At 42.4% G+C, this 17894-nt stretch overlaps 1 protein-coding gene and 2 long non-coding RNA genes across 3 annotated transcripts in view; all 3 read right to left on the reverse strand.

Moving 5' to 3' along the window:
* Positions 1-17894, reverse strand: part of LOC131989470 (uncharacterized) — a 299290-nt gene that overhangs the window by 191324 nt on the left and 90072 nt on the right. The gene's annotated exons all lie outside the window — the stretch shown is intronic.
* LOC131989544 (uncharacterized) lies at positions 10885-11410 on the reverse strand. The gene is made up of 2 exons (XR_009395964.1): positions 11320-11410; positions 10885-10937 (listed from the first exon to the last, which is right to left on the reverse strand). It is a non-coding gene; the product is annotated as an uncharacterized LOC131989544 (long non-coding RNA).
* LOC131989535 (uncharacterized) lies at positions 14236-16267 on the reverse strand. The gene is made up of 3 exons (XR_009395960.1): positions 15808-16267; positions 15170-15271; positions 14236-14341 (listed from the first exon to the last, which is right to left on the reverse strand). It is a non-coding gene; the product is annotated as an uncharacterized LOC131989535 (long non-coding RNA).

The raw sequence follows: 17894 nt of genomic DNA on the forward strand, positions 1-17894 counted from the left end.
GACTTTAGAAGTCCAAGGCCAAAATGTTGATTTCATTGTTGACTCAGTTGCTACTCACTCTGTTTTAAAACAATCTGTGTTTCCACACATAAGGTATAGTGGCAGAAACATAATTTCCATTGGTGCATGTGGTAACAGGATCAGAGAACAGTTCACCATTCCCATTTCATGTGTACATCCTGTACCTTTAACCAAAATTAAACACTCTTTTCTCTTCTCTGCTGTCTGTCCTTTCAATCTGATGGGACGAGACCTGATGATGACTCTGGGAGTGGACCTCATCTTGACACCAGATGGCGTTAAAGCTGTGCGGAGAGGCTCCTCCACCTCCCCCCTGCAAAGTGACCCCGTGGTAACGTACCAATTAGCCAGTTGGCTAACTGAAAACCTGCTCTATGTATACCAGTGGAAAATTCCTATTGATGTAGCACAGCCACTGATAGCACGTGCACGCGCACTGGTTAACCCGGCTTCGCAGTTTTTGCGAGCTGAGGCTTTCCACGGCACGTCACACGTGGCTCATGACCATGACCTCGACTTTGAACACGTTTTCTTTGCTGACGTCAATGACAACCTCATGACTGACACCCTCTACTGGTCGCAGACAAGATGTGCACTCTCAGTGACGTTGACTGATGAACAGTTACTCTTTTACCATGTACCAGGTTCACATCCACACATTTCACTCTCCAAACCAAATTCTGACCAATGGAGAGACTTGGGCCCATGGGTAAATTTTTGCGCAACTTTTTCCGATTGGACACAAACTCCTGACCCTGCTGTGATGTATTCATCAAAAGGGGGGGGTTAACAAATCATTTTGCAAACTCTGTTTCCCCTGCCTCAGATCAGAGCATGTACTGATTGATGCAGACAGGGTGGAAGGGGAAACTGCTGTGTTACTGTCTGCTACTGAGGTTCACCCTGCCTTAAAGGAAGTCCCTGACTCCTTATGGGCGAATGGCAAATATGATGTAGGCCTGATTAAAAACTGCAAACCTGTTGTTGTTACACCTAAATCTGATTACAGGCCCTTTGGAAGTATAGGGGCTTCCTGAAGAGTGATGGAGAGCCCATCCTACATCACTCTCTCATTGCTGACCTCCTAGAAGCTGTTTTGTGTGTTGCTGTGTGTAAATGTGCTGCTCACACTAACTCCTTTGACCCTGGTTCCACAGGAAATGCATGAGCAGGCTGCGTCTGTTCTTCTGCTCCCCCAGCAGGCACACACACACACACACACACACTCTCTCAGTTCCCTCTCTGTCCCCGACTCACTCTCTGCAGTACAGACTCTAGCCTCTCCTTCTGACGAGAAGCAGTGGCAGTCTGTTTCCCCATTATGCTAAGTTGACACATGGTCTTGACCATGCGTCAAAGGGGGGATGCAGGTTATGATTGATCAACATTGGTTCACTAAAGGTTTTTCAACCTATGCTCAAAAACATTGCCAAGCCTGTGTCATTTGTGCCTACCACCTGGCCAGTGGTGGCGCTGTTGGGCGTGAGAACGGGACATTGAAGAACAAAGTGGCCAAATGTTGTGAAGACACAGGCCTCAAATGGACACAAGCACTCCCTCTAGTGCTTGTGTACATGAGGATGCGCAAGCGACCTAATGCTAACCTCAGCCCTTATGAGATTCTTTTTGCAGCTCCTCCCTTTGTAGGTGTGGACGCCCCGAAGTTTCCAGCTCTGCACTGTGTGAAGATGCTATGCTAATGTATTGTGCTAACCTAACCAAACACCTTGCAGACATTAGGAGACAGGTGACTGCTGCCCTTCCAACTCCAGCCACCAGTCCTATCCATCAGCTCCACCCTGGTGATTATGTGATGGTGAAAGACTTCAGGCGAAAGTCATGGAAGCATAAGAGGTGGCAGGGCCCATTCCAGGTCCTGCTGACAACCCATACGGCCGTGAAAGTTGCTGAGAGGGCCACCTGGATCCACGCAAGCCTCCAACTTTAAGGTCCCGCCTCCTCGGACCCTCTGCCAAGCCAAGGGTGAGGCGTGCCAAGCCTCCAACTTTAGGGTGAGGTGAAATAGCGCTCCCCTGCGACAAGATCAGCCAGAGGTGTAACAAGCGCTCTGACTGCAACACGTGGTGCCAAGCCACTAGTCTAGGCTCTGTCTCTCCCCCCTCTCTCTTCTGTCCACAGATTTACACACCAACACACTGGACTCTGACACACGGTGTTGAGAGTGTTGTGACTAGCAGGTTGGCCTAGCAACCTGTGACATCACAAGTGCCAGTCCCAGGCATATGCAGTTACACTGCTCTCACACCCCACCATATCTTCCTTTTGCGACACCTACGGCGTAGGACAGGTGACACATTTTTTCTGGTTGTCTTGACTTTCTCTTTAGGTTTTGTTTTCATTTGTCTTCCGTTTATTGCTTTCTTCCTGATTCTCAAAGCCCTTAACCTTTAGGCTATGGAGCGCCACCACCCCTGCCATCCCTTTTGTGCCCGTGGCCTTTGTGGCCTCCGTGGTACCCTCTGTTGCTTTGCCTGGTCGCTTTCCTTATAGTGTTCCCCCTACTCTATTTCCTACACCCTCCTTCCCCACCTTACGCTAACTCCTCCCTCTCCCTTAACCACTCTTCCTCCTGCTCCCCACCTCCGTGTACGTCCAATTCTGACCTCTTCCGACTCTAACGTTACCTCTCTTGCCTGGCTCACACAGGGCTGCCTGTTAGGACTTTCTTCTGATGGCTCCAATTCTTCCTGTTTGTTACTTGTATTGTCCCCCTGCTTAAAGGCTTTGTTTCCTCCATGTTCACTACTCAGCTCATAAGGTATGAACTCATTTCCTTGCCTGACCCCACCCCACTTCCTCCTGCTTTCCAGTCTGCTCTCGCCTCTGATGACACTTCCTTTGAATCCGCTTTTGACTCTGACTCTGATGTTAATGATGATTTTGATGTGTAGGTTGATTTTATGCCCCACTGTGCTTTGCTCATTATACTAGGAGGCTGTCCCCCTTAAAAAAACAGCGTTGCTCTCTCCCTTGAGTCTATTTCACTGTTGCCATTATTGATGATGATTGGTCTTAAACCAGTGCGGAATGTTCAGTCTGATACTGTTTAATGGTGATTCTTTTGTACATTCCTTTATGGGTTTTTTTTGTTTTCCTTGTTGGTAGTGTTTGATCTTCTCTCTAGTTGATCCTTACGGATCAAAAGGGGGAAATGTTATGACAAAGTGCCATGCGTATGCCTTTTCACATAACTCTCTGAACATTTTCACATAACTTTATAATCATTTTCACATAACTTTATATCTCTTTCAATTAATTTTATATCATTTTCATGCGAACACAATCCGCCCTTTTCATCCTGTAAGATAACATGTCACAGTTGCTTCTTCTTGTTCTTGCGTAGGATGCCTGCTATCTCAAGTCCTCAAGGTCATAAGGCTGTACCTCCTTAACCAATACACACACACTCATTGTAACTCTATAAAAACTGTTAGCTCTCTTTGTCTGCAGTCACTCTGTGCAGACCTTATTGACTGTACCTTGTGCTCTCCTAATTGCAATTGGAATAAACCTTTTTTGCTTATACTCCAACGACTCAGTGATCTTTCCTCCTTATAACGATTTTTGTCACTACACAGGCATCATCCATAATAACCACCATCTCCTTCTCCGGTCAAGTCATCCCTCTCTCTACCTCAGTAACCAACCTCGGTGTGAAGCTGGACCCACAACTAACCTAATAAACCACATCAAACATCTGTACAAAACCTGCTTTTTTCCATATAAAGAACATCTCTAAACTCCGCCCTTTCCTCACTTTCTCTGATGCTGAAAAACTCATCCACGGCCTAATCTCCTCTAGGCTTGATTACTGTAACAGCCTGCTCATCGATTTACCCAACAAACATCTCCAGAAACTTCAATTCATTCAGAACTCTGCTGCCCGAACTCTGATGAAAACCCACAAATACGACCACATCACCCCCGTTCTACAGAACCTACACTGGCTTCCCATAACCTCAAGAATTAAATACAAGATCGCCCTCATCACCCACCTTTGCATCTACAGCAACGCCCCACCATACCTCAAAGACCTCCTCACCCCTCACTCATCCACCCGTAACCTCCGCTCCCAAAGCATAAACCTCCTCCATCAGACTCCTCACCATGGGAGACCGAGCCTTCTGCTCCGCTGCCCCCCACATCTGGACCTTCTCCCTGAACATTTACGTCAACCCCAGTCTGTGGACACCTTTAAAAAAGGGCTTAAAACTTTTTTGTTCAGCGAGGCATTCTTAGATTGTCCCTAGATGTTTTTATTATTGTCTCTGCAACTAATCTTAATAATGTACTGTGTCTTTTTTTAATCTACTGCTGATTTTAATGTGTCTGAGTTTTCTCTTAGTCTTTTGTCTATTTTGTTTCTGGTTTCTGTTGCACTTTGAGATTTCTTTATGAAAAGTGCTTTACAAATAAAATGTATTATTTTGTGTGCTTGCTTGCAAAAGCACACTAACTACTATTCACCGGGACTATTTTTATTATTTTTAATCTTCCGTTTCTTCCGTGTCATTTTTCGGTCGACTACTCCTCCCAGAGTTTTGGCCGCACATACACAAAAAAGGTATCAAATCGACCGGCTCGCCCATGACAAGTGTGCTATGACTTTTCTAAGGGTTTCGACATACGGTTTTCAAATTATTGGGCAAAAACACGTCAAAAAATCCCCCCAATGTAACCCTATGGAGAGTCTAGAGTGGGGAAGTCATCAAACAGAGTGTAGAGGGAGAGAAAGAATTGTCAAAAAATAAATTTGAAAACTGCGCTCCAGGCCGCAAATTTCACTCTACAGAAATAATTTATACATAGAAACGTAGGAAAATTTGTCCTCTCACTCACAATCCTCTGGTAAAGCTGTCAGAGTTATAGTTTGGGCGCAGGACGCACAGATGCTCAAACAAAATGCACCAACTGCCGCATCGGCTCCCATATTAAAAATGAAGGAAGATTTCTCAAAAAAAAAATTTAACAGTTTTTTAAAATCGCTCTAACAAAGCTATTTTTTCATTTTTCTTAAAAAAAAAACATATGGAGATGTTCAGGAAGAACTCAGGACGCTCAAAGTAAAGTCGGATCAATGATAGGTATTATGGTTTTGCCAAAAATGCTTTCTGTTCGAGGCCAGAATTTCAAGTTTGTCGACCTCTGTCTGCTCACTTTGATGGAACTGTCTCCATCGTCAGTTAATTTCAGTTGATTGCTCTGCTCTGATTGGTCGACTCCACCTGGCCACGTGGTTGCTTAGCTACCAAAGCCCCCCCCCCTCCCTCCTCCAACACAGACATTCTAACTGATAACTGTCAGTTTACTCTAAGTAAACAGACATGGCTTTCTTCATAAAACACGAGACCTTATAACTTGACCATACATTGTCCAATCTGCCTCAAACTTGTCATGCATGATGATGGTTCATCACTTTTCAGTTCTACATAACAATAATTTTGTGTGCTTTTCTTGCAAAAGCACACTAATTGTTATTCCGTGGGCTTATTATTAGTGCCACGGCTGAGCAGCGAGGCACTCATCTTCACTGCAAGCAGTGAGGATGAGTGCCTCGTGCGAAGCACGAGGCATCTCTTATTATTGCTCATGTTTATTAGTGCCACGGCTGAGCAGCGAGGCACTCATCTTCACTGCAAGCAGTGAGGATGAGTGCCTCGTGCGAAGCACGAGGCATCTCTTATTATTGCTCATGTTTATTAGTGCCACGGCTGAGCAGCGAGGCACTCATCTTCACTGCAAGCAGTGAGGATGAGTGCCTCGTGCGAAGCACGAGGCATCTCTTATTATTGCTCATGTTTATTATTATTTATTTATTATAGATTATTCTTCCGTAAAAACTTTGGCGCGTAACTAGTCCCGCAGCTTTGAGAAATCGCAAAAAGTAAAAACGCCAAAAGTTGCGCCTTATTTGGGAATCGTGTGGAATGACTTTTTTTAGCGATCGGCGTGCACGTCTTCGCACAACGTGCACAAACGTGCACTTTTTGGCCCATCCGGAACGCATTGCGCCAACTTTGGGGCCTCACCATTCGGAAACCGTTGCTCATAAAATTCCGAACCGATTTAGAAAGTTGTAGGGCCTGAATTTAACTCTAGTCCTGTGAAATTTCAAAGCGATTGCACGTATAGTTTTCGCACGAAGTACGAAAACATTTCCATTTTTCCAAACTAATGGGGAGGGCGATTTTCCCATGTGTGTGTATTGCGCGGAATGTTCAGACTCTAGACTGGTGATGTCATCAAGCAGAGTGGAGAGGGAGAGAAGGGATTGTCAAAAAATAAATTTGAAAACTGCGCTCCAAGCCGCAAATTTCACTCTATAGAAATCATTTATACATAGAAACGGAGGAAAATTTGTGGTCTCACTCACAATCCTCTGGTAAAGCTGTCAGAGTTATAGTTTGGGCGCAGGACACAGAGAAGCGCCACCAAAACGCATCAACTGCCCCATTGAGTCCCATATTAAAAACACACGAGGAATTTAAAAAAAATCTGATTTAACAGTTTTTTTAGATCGCTCTAACAAAGCTATTTTTTCATTTTTCTTAAAAAAAAATATATGTAGATGTTCAGGAAGAACTCAGGACGCTCAAAGTGAAGTCGGATAAGTGATAGGTATTATGGTTTTGCCAAAAATGCTTTCTGTTCGAGGCCAGAATTTTCAGTTTGTCCAACTCTGGCTGCTCACTTTAGCAAAGCATTGTCAGTGACAGTTAGTTTCTGTTGCTTGCTCTGCTCTGATTGGTCGACTCCACCTGGCCACGTGGTTGCTAAGCTACCAAAGCCCCCCCCCCCCCCTCTCCCCTCCTCCAACACAGACATTTTAACTGAAAACAGTTAACTCTTTTAACTTGACCATACATTGTCCAATCTGCCTCAAACTTGTCATACATGATGATAGCTCATCACTGATTGTCTAAATAACAATATTTCATAAATTCCCGCCCCTTTTGATTAGCCACGCCCCCTTTTACTAACTAATGAACCGTTTGTCCTACAGACCTGTATGAGGTGTCTGTGAACTCAGGACAGAGTCCCTGTTTAATTGCTGATTGAAGCCACGCCCCCATTGAGTAGCCACGCCCCCTTTTACTAACTTGTGAACCGTTTGTCCTACAGACTTGTATGAGGTGTCTGTGGACTCAGGACAGAGTCCCTGTTTAACTGCTGATTTAAGCCACGAGAATCATCCGGCAGTAGTCCCGTGGCACTCCAAAATTTCCCTGGAATTTTGTTTCTAGTTATTATATATTATAGATTATTCTTCCGTAAAAACTTTGGCGCGTAACTAGTCCCACAGCTTTGAGAAATCGCAAAAAGTAAAAACGTCAAAAGTTGCGCCCTAATCGGGAATCGTGTGGAATGACTTTTATTAGCGATCGGCGTGCACGTTTTCGCACAACGTGCACAAACGTGCACTTTTCGGCCCATCCGGAACGCATTGCGCAAACTTTGGGGCCTCACCATTCGCAAACCGTTGCTCGTAAAATTCCGAACCGATTTAGAAAGTTGTAGGGCCTGAATTTAACTCTAGTCCTGTGAAATTTCAGAGCGATTGCACATATAGTTTTCGCACGAAGTGCGAAAACATTTCCATTTTTCCAAACTAATGGGGACGGCGATTTTCCCATGTGTGTGTATTGCGCGGAATGTTCAGAATCTAGAGCGGTGATGTCATCAAGCAGAGTGTAGAGGCCGAGAAGGAGTTGTCACAAAATAAATTTGAAAACTGCGCTCCAGGCCGCAAATTTCACTCTACAGAAATAATTTATACATAGAAACGGAGGAAAATTTGTGGTCTCACTCACAATCCTCTTGTAAACCTGTCAGAGTTATAGTTTGGGCGCAGGACACAGAGAAGTGCCACCAAGACACATCAACTGCCCCATTGAGTCCCATATTAAAAACACGTGAGGATTTTTGAAAAAATCAGATGTAAGAGGTTTTTTAAATCGCTCTAACAAAGCTATTTTTTCATTTTTCTTTAAAAAAAAATATATGTAGACGTTCAGGAAGAACTCAGGACGCTCAAAGTGAAGTCAGATTAGTGATAGGTGTTATGGTTTTGCCAAAAATGCTTTCTGTTCGAGGCCAGAATTTTCAGTTTGTCCACCTCTGGCTGCTCACTTTAGCAAAGCATTGTCAGTGACAGTTAGTTTCTGTTGATTGCTCTGCTCTGATTGGTCGACTCCACCTGGCCACGTGGTTGCTTAGCTACCAAAGCCCCCCCCCCCCCCCCCCCATCTCCCCTCCTCCAACACAGACATTTTAACTGAAAACAGTTAACTCTTTTAACTTGACCATACATTGTTCAATCTGCCTCAAACTTGTCATACATGATGATGGCTCATCACTGATTGTCTACATAACAATATTTCATAAATTCCCGCCCTTTTTGATTAGCCACGCCCCCTTTCATAACTAATGAACCGTTTGTCCTAGAAACTTGTATAAGGTGTCAGATTACTCAGCATAGAGTCCCTGTTTAACTGGTGATTGATAACCCCGCCCCTTTTGACTAGCCACGCCCCCTTTTACTAACTAATGAACCGTTTGTCGTAGAGACCCCTATGAGGTGTCTGTGAACTCAGGACAGAGTACCTGTTTGACTGGTGATTGGAGCCACGCCCTCTTTGAGTAGCCACGCCCCTTTTTACTAACTAGTGAACCGTTTGTCCTACAGACTTGTATGAGGTGTCTATGTACTCAGGACAGACTCCCTGTTTAACTGGTGGTTGATTACCCCGCCCCTTTTGGGTAGCCACGCCCTTTTTAATAGCCACGCCCCTTTTTACTAACTACTGAACCGTTTGTCCTACAGACTTGTATGAGGTGTCTGTGTACTCAGGACAGAGTCCCTGTTTAACTGGTGGTTTATTACCCTGCCCCTTTTGAGTAGCCACGCCCCTTTTAGTAGCCACGCCCCTTTTTACTAACTAGTGAACCGTTTGTCCTACAGACTTGTATGAGGTATCTGTGTACTCAGGACAGAGTCCCTGTTTAACTGGTGGTTGATTACCCCGCCCCTTTTGGGTAGCCACGCCCCTTTTATTAGCCACGCCCCTTTTTACTAACTAGTGAACCGTTTGTCCTACAGACTTGTATGAGGTGTCTGTGTACTCAGGACAGAGTCCCTGTTTAACTGGTGGTTTATTACCCTGCCCCTTTTGAGTAGCCACGCCCCTTTTAGTAGCCACGCCCCTTTTTACTAACTAGTGAACCGTTTGTCCTACAGACTTATATGAGGTGTTTGTGAACTCAGGACAGAGTCCCTGTTTAACTGCTGATTTAAACCACGAGAATCATCCGGCAGTAGTCCCGTGGCACTCCAAAATTTCCCTGGAATTTTGTTTCTAGTATTTATTTTTATTCTTCCGTTTCTTCCGTGTCATTTTTCGGTCGACTACTCCTCCCAGAGTTTTGGCCACACATACACAAAAAAGGTATCAAATCGACCGGCTCGCCCATGACAAGTGTGCTATGACTTTTATAAGGGTTTCGACAAACGGTTTTCAAATTATCGGGCAAAAACACGTCAAAAAATCCCCCCAATGTAACCCTATGGAGAGTCTAGAGTGGGGAAGTCATCAAACAGAGTGTAGAGGGAGAGAAAGAATTGTCAAAAAATAAATTTGAAAACTGCGCTCCAGGCCGCAAATTTCACTCTACAGAAATAATTTATACACAGAAACGTAGGAAAATTTGTCCTCTCACTCACAATCCTCTGGTAAAGCTGTCAGAGTTATAGTTTGGGCGCAGGACGCACAGATGCTCAAACAAAATGCACCAACTGCCGCATCGGCTCCCATATTAAAAATGAAGGAAGATTTCTCAAAAAAAAAATTTAACAGTTTTTTAAAATCGCTCTAACAAAGCTATTTTTTCATTTTTCTTAAAAAAAAACATATGGAGATGTTCAGGAAGAACTCAGGACGCTCAAAGTAAAGTCGGATCAATGATAGGTATTATGGTTTTGCCGAAAATGCTTTCTGTTCGAGGCCAGAATTTCAAGTTTGTCGACCTCTGTCTGCTCACTTGTCTCCATCGTCAGTTAATTTCAGTTGATTGCTCTGCTCTGATTGGTCGACTCCACCTGGCCACGTGGTTGCTTAGCTACCAAAGCCCCCCCCCCCTCCTCCAACACAGACATTCTAACTGATAACTGTCAGTTTACTCTCAGTAAACAGACATGGCTTTCTTCATAAAACACGAGACCTTATAACTTGACCATACATTGTCCAATCTGCCTCAAACTTGTCATGCATGATGATGGTTCATCACTTTTCAGTTCTACATAACAATAATTCATAAATTCCCGCCCTTTTTATTAGCCACGCCCCCTTTTACTAACTAATGAACCGTTTGTCCTAGAAACTTGTATAAGATGTCCGATTACTCAGCATAGAGTCCCTGTTTAACTGGTGATTGATAACCCCGCCCCTTTTGATAAGCCACGCCCATTTTACTAACTAGTGAACCGTTTGTCCTAGAGACTTGTATGAGGTGTGAGTGTACTCAGCAGAAAGTCCCTGTTTAATCCCTGCCCCTTTTGATAAGCCACGAGAGTCACGGTCCAGAGGCAAGCACACAATCAAAATTTCTTTAGGAATTTTCTAGTTATTATTATTATTATATATTCAGAACATGTTCACGTAGCAACCAAGAATACAAGTATGAACCTAATCTGATCTGTAGTCCATCATTTTAGCATTAGACTAAACTCTGCACGCTTCTACTGGTCATTTTAATCATGAACATGATGTTACCTGGTTTTCCTGTTAGAGGCTCCAACTTCTCCTTCAGCTGCAGCACTGTGATGCTCTGAAACTCATTATCGGGCAGGTCGAACTTTATGGTCTTCCCAGTCAAATCTTTCACGATGACCCTGACATCTATTTTTTTTTTTTTAAACAGTAAAAGTTTGTCTTTAATAACTGCATCACTTAATAAAGTTTCTCTTTAAATGAATGCAGAATGTATTTGATGTCCAACAGGTGGATATATGTAAAAACATTCCCTGTATGTTAAACAGTTAAATAGTTACATTTAGTCACATGTAATATAACATTTAAAACATCAAATAGATATTTTTTCATAACAATTTAATCTAAATCAGATTATCAATGCAAAATTTGATTTTTTAACAAATCACAACAAAATGTCAGCTGAGCTGACTGTCAGGACAGTGAAGTGAAGCTCTGCTGTTTTATTAAAATGTGTCCCAGGAGGAAACATACAGGGAATGGGTTGAAAAAAGAAATAAATGTTCCATACTTAGAATTAACTCAATGGTTGCCTCATGATGGATTCCATATGAAACCAGCCGAGCATCGTCCTCCAGCTGTTGGCCTCCGAAGATCAGATGCTGTTCTCCTACTACAACACACACACACACACACACACACACACACACACAGAGGGTCAAACCAGTCACTGACAACATTTCCCAAAAGAACAGAAAGTCATTTATTATTGGTATAAAGTTTAAATAACGTGTTAAAAGTAATGTTAGTTGATCCTTTTAGAGCTGCAGTCACACTCCATGGTCCATAGTATCAACCATCTGATCATTAAACTCATCCACTCACACAGATTGAAGTTCTTCTCTTAAGTTGTGATGTTATAAATATAGTGAAGTAGAGGCAGAAAGTGCTGTCACTGGGCCTTAACGCTCATTCAGCTGAAGTGACACAATCACTGACCAATCAGAGCAGACTGCCTGTTTGAGAGGAGGCCCAGAGGTTAGGAATCGGGCTTGTAACTGGAGAGTCGCCGGTTCGTATCCCGGTACTGACAGGTCAAGGACTGAAGTGCCCTTGAGCAAGGCACCTAACCCTACTGCACAGCTCCCCGGGCGCAGTAATGTGCTGCCCACTGCTCCTTGCATGGTGTGTAAAAAAAAAAGGATGTGTTAAATACAGAGGTTGAATTTCCCCATTATGGGATTAATAAAGTAATTAATCTTAATTTTAAGATTAAGAAGACAGCTAAATGTTGAGAGTGAATACAGATATATCTATTATAGAAGCCCGGTCCATCTATTACTCCAACATCATCAATAACTGTCCAGGAAATTCAAAACAGCTCTTTTCCACCATAAACCATCTCCTTAATCCCAAAAACCAAACTCGTATAGAACCCACAGCAGATCACTGCAACAGGTTTCTTGCATTTTTCAAAGACAAGATCAATTCCATCTGGTCTCAGCTCTCAGGCTCCCCAGCTCCATCTCTGCCATCTGCCGGCCCTCAACCTGCACTTTTCAGCACCTTTGCTACAGTCACACAGTCCAAAGTTGAGGGTTTCATCAAAAAAATGAAGCCTTCCACCTCCCCCCTGGACCCCATCCCTACAACACTCATCAAATCAAACCTGTCTGTCATATCACACAAATAATAAACCATTCGTTAAACTCCGGCCATGTCCCGCCCTCACTCAGAACTGCCGCTATCAAGCCTCTTCTAAAGAAACCTAGCCTCGACCCAGAATCTCTCTCCAACTACCGGCCCATTTCCCATCTTCCATTCCTGTCCAAGGTGCTTGAAAAAGCTGTTGCCGCACAGCTACAGGAACATCTACAACATCATTCACTCTTTGAAATATTCCAATCTGGTTTCCGCACTGCCCACAGTACAGAGACAGCATTGTTGAGGGGAACCAATGACCTTCTCATCTCTGCCGATTCTGGATCCCCCTCCCTGCTCATCCTCCTCGACCTTTCAGCGGCTTTCGACACTGTCGACCACCACATCCTCCTAAGTCGCCTCCGCACCGACATTGGTCTCCATCACTCCACACTGGACTGCTTCACCTCTTACCTCACTGACAGGACGGAGTACGTCAGCCTGGGATCTGCCAGGTCCCAAACAGCCCCTGTTACTTGTGGTGTCCCCCAAGGATCTGTCCTAGGACCCATCCTGTTCATATTGTACATGCTGCCACTGGGTCGTGTCACCAGCCAACACGGCATCTCGTTTCACTGCTATGCCGATGACACTCAGTTATACCTCCGTACTCACGCCAACCTACGTTCTACCCCGGTCCTCTCATCATCACCTACTCAAGCTCTCTCCAACTGCCTGGAGGAGATTAGGGCGTGGATGAGTCACAACTTCCTTCAGTTAAACAGCTCCAAAACCGAAGCCATACAAATTGGCACCCTTCATCAGGTCCAGTCATCACCCATAATAACCACCATCTCCTTCTCCGGTCAAGTCATCCCTCTCTCTACCTCAGTAACCAACCTCGGTGTGAAGCTGGACCCACAACTAACCTTTGTAAACCACATCAAACATCTGTACAAAACCTGCTTTTTCCATATAAAGAACATCTCTAAACTCCGCCCTTTCCTCACTTTCTCTGATGCCGAAAAACTCATCCACGGCCTAATCTCCTCAAGGCTTGATTACTGTAACAGCCTGCTCATCGATTTACCCAACAAACACCTCCAGAAACTTCAATTCATTCAGAACTCTGCTGCCCGAACTCTGATGAAAACCCACAAATACGACCACATCACCCCCGTTCTACAGAACCTACACTGGCTTCCCATAACCTCAAGAATTAAATACAAGATCGCCCTCATCACCCACCTTTGCATCTACAGCAACGCCCCACCATACCTCAAAGACCTCCTCACCCCTCACTCATCCACCCGTAACCTCCGCTCCCAAAGCATAAACCTCCTCCATCAGACTCCTCACCATGGGAGACCGAGCCTTCTGCTCCGCTGCCCCCCACATCTGGACCTCCTCCCTGAACATTTACGTCAACCCCAGTCTGTGGACACCTTTAAAAAAGGGCTTAAAACTTTTTTGTTCAGCGAGGCATTCTTAGATTGTCCCTAGATGTTTTATTATTGTCTCTGCAACTAATCTTAATAATGTACTGTGTCTTTTTTTAATCTACTGCTGATTTTAATGTGTCTGAGTTTTCTCTTAGTCTTTTGTCTATTTTGTTTCTGGTTTCTGTTGCACTTTGAGATTTCTTTATGAAATGTGCTTTACAAATAAAATTTATTATTATTATTATTATTATATATTCAGAACATGTTCAAGTAGCAACCAAGAATACAAGTATGAACCTAATCTGATCTGTAGTCCATCATTTTAACATTAGACTAAACTCTGCATGCTTCTACTGGTCATTTTAATCATGAACATGATGTTACCTGGTTCTCCTGTTAGAGGCTCCAACTTCTCCTTCAGCTGCAGCACTGAGATGCTCTGAAACTCATTATCGGGCAGGTCGAACTTTATGGTCTTCCCAGTCAAATCTTTCACGATGACCGTGACATCTATTTTTTTTTTTAAAACAGTAAAAGTGTGTCTTTAATAACTGCATCACTTAATAAAGTTTCTCTTTAAATGAATGCAGAATGTATTTGATGTCCAACAGGTGGATATATGTAAAAACATTCCCTGTATGTTGGACAGAGTTAAACAGTTAAATAGTCACATTTATTCACATGTAATATTACATTTAAAATATCAAATCGATATTTTTTTCATATAGACACGTAACATAGCTGAACATTAGTCAGTTTTTGCTTCATGTCCACTTGCAAACCTTTAATGACCATTCTGATGCAGTAAAGAACAGGATATAGGTCAAATGAAACGTAACACAATAAAAGAACAACAATGTGTAAATAGAGACATCCATGCATACAGACACATAAAAACACATTCACATATACAAATGAACACACTGTACAAGTACAGTGTGTTCATTCAGAAAATGCTCCAGTGAGAAGAACGGTATCTAGTTTGGTTTTAAAAGAACAGGAGCATAAATGCTGATTTCCACCTTGTGACTGGAGAGACCTGCTGGGGATATAGACTGACAGCATGTCCCACATGTGCTTTGTAAAACTAAAGGAGGATTTTCTATTGAAGTCTGAAAACAGCAGGCTGCCAGTGAAGGTTTTGAAGGATTGATCAGCACATAACAATTTAATTTAAATCAGATTATCAATGAAAAATTGGATTTTTTACAAATCACAACAAAATGTCAGCTTAGCTGACTGTCAGGACAGTGAAGTGCAGCTCTGCTGTTTTATTAAAATGTGTCCCAGGAGGAAACATACAGGGAATGGGTTGAAAATAAAGTAAATGTTCCATACTTAGAATTAACTCAATGGTTGCCTCATGATGGATTCCACATGAAACCAGCAGAGCATCGTCCTCCAGCTGTTTGTCTCCGAAGATCAGTCGCTGTTGATCTACTACAACACACACACACACACACACACACACACACACACACAGGGGTTTAAACCAGTCACTGACAACATTTCCCCAAAGAACAGAAAGTCATTTATTATTGGTATAAAGTTTAAATAACGTGTTAAAAGTAATGTTAGTTGATCCTTTTAGAGCTGCAGTCACACTCCATGGTCCATAGTATCAACCATCTGATCATTAAACTCATCCACTCACACAGATTGAAGTTCTTCTCTTAAGTTGTGATGTTATAAATATAGTGAAGTAGAGGCAGAAAGTGCTGTCACTGGGCCTTAACGCTCATTCAGCTGAAGTGACACAAACACTGACCAATCAGAGCAGACTGCCTGTTTGAGAGGAGGCCTTAAGGAGACACAGCTAAATGTTGAGAGTGAATACAGATATATATTCACAACATGTTCAAGTAGCAACCAAGAATACAAGTATGAACCTAATCTGATCTGTAGTCCATCATTTTAGCATTAGACTAAACTCTGCACGCTTCTACTGGTCATTTTAATCATGAACATGATGTTACCTGGGAATCCTGTTAGAGGCTCCAACTTCTCCTTCAGCTGCAGCACTGTGACGCTCTGAAACTTATTGTCACACAGGTGGACCGCTATGGTCTTCCTCTTAAGACAGTTAATGAAGAACGTGACATCATTTTCTAAAAAAAAATAGTAAAAGTTTGTCTTTAATAACTGCATCACTTAATAAAGTTTCTCTTTAAATGAATGCAGAATGTATTTGATGTCCAACAGGTGGAAATATGTAAAAACATTCCCTGTATGTTGGACAGAGTTAAACAGTTAAATAGTCACATTTATTCACATGTAATATAACATTTAAAATATCAAATAGATATTTTTTCATATAGACTAGTAGCATAGCTGAACATTAGTCAGTTTTTGCTCACTTGCAAACCTTTAATGACCATTCTGATGCAGAGGAAAACAGGATATAGGTCAAATGAAATGTAACAAAATAAAAGAACAACAATGTGTGAACTGATTTCCACCTTGTGACTGGAGAGACCTGCTGGGGATATAGACTGACAGCATGTCCCACATGTGCTTTGTAAAACAAAAGGAGGATTTTCTATTGAAGTCTGAAAACAGCAGGCTGCCAGTGAAGGTTTTGAAGGATTGATCAGCACATAACAACTTAATTTAAATCAGATTATCAATGAAAAATTGGATTTTTAACAAATCACAACAAAATGTCAGCTGACTGTCAGGACAGTGAAGTGCAGCTCTGCTGTTTTATTAAAATGTGTCCCAGGAGGAAACATACAGGGAATGGGTTTAAAAAAGAAATAAATGTTCCATACTTTTAATTAAGTGAATGGTTGTCTCATGATGGATTTCACATGAAGCCAGCAGACGATAGTCCTTCAGCCGGAGGTCTCTGAAGATCAGTTCCTGTTCTCCTACTACAACACACACACACACACACAGGGGGTCAAACCAGTCACTGACAACATTTCCCAAAACAACAGAAAGTCATTCATTATTGGTATAAAGTTTAAATAACGTGTTAAAAGTAATGTTAGTTGATCCTTTTAGAGCTGCAGTCACACTCCATGGTCCATAGTATCAACCATCTGATCATTAAACTCATCCACTCACACAGATTGAAGTTCTTCTCTTAAGTTGTGATGTTATAAATATAGTGAAGTAGAGGCAGAAAGTGCTGTCACTGGGCCTTAACGCTCATTCAGCTGAAGTGACACAAACACTGACCAATCAGAGCAGACTGCCTGTTTGAGAGGAGGCCTTAAGGAGACACAGCTAAATGTTGAGAGTGAATACAGATATATATTCACAACATGTTCAAGTAGCAACCAGGAATACAAGTATGAACCTAATCTGATCTGTAGTCCATCATTTTAGCATTAGACTAAACTCTGCACGCTTCAACTGGTCATTTTAATAGTGAACAGTTGTAGGTTACATGTGAAAGGCCAAGAGATTTTACCTGGGACTCCTTCAACAGACTCGATCTTCTTCTTCAGCTGCAGCACTGTGACGCTCTTAAACTCATTGTTGGGCAGGTTGATCTTTATGGTCTTCCCAGTCAAATCTTTCACGATGAGGATGACATCTATTTTTTTTAAAAACAGTAAAAGTTTGTGTTTAATAACTGCATCACTTAATAAAGTTTCTCTTTAAATGAATGCAGAATGTATTTGATGTCCAACAGGTGGATATATGTAAAAACATTCCCTGTATGTTGGACAGAGTTAAACAGTTAAATAGTCACATTTATTCACATGTAATATAACATTAAAAATATCAAATCAATATTTTTTTCATATAGACTCGTAGCATAGCTGAACATTTGTCAGTTTTTCCTTCATGTCCACTTGCAAACCTTTAATGACCATTCTGATGCAGTGGAAAACAGGATATAGGTCAAATGAAATGTAACAAAATAAAAGAACAATGTGTAAATTGAGACATCCATGCATACAGACACATAAAAAAAACATTTTCATATACAAATGAACATGCTGTACAAGTACAGTGTGTTCATTCAGAAAATGCTCCAGTGAAAAGAACGGTATCTAGTTTGGTTTTAAAAGAACAGGAGCATAAATACTGATTTCCACCTTGTGACTGG

The sequence above is a fragment of the Centropristis striata genome, chromosome 17 (genome assembly GCF_030273125.1).
Source record: "Centropristis striata isolate RG_2023a ecotype Rhode Island chromosome 17, C.striata_1.0, whole genome shotgun sequence".
NCBI classification, from domain to species: Eukaryota; Metazoa; Chordata; class Actinopteri; order Perciformes; family Serranidae; genus Centropristis; species Centropristis striata.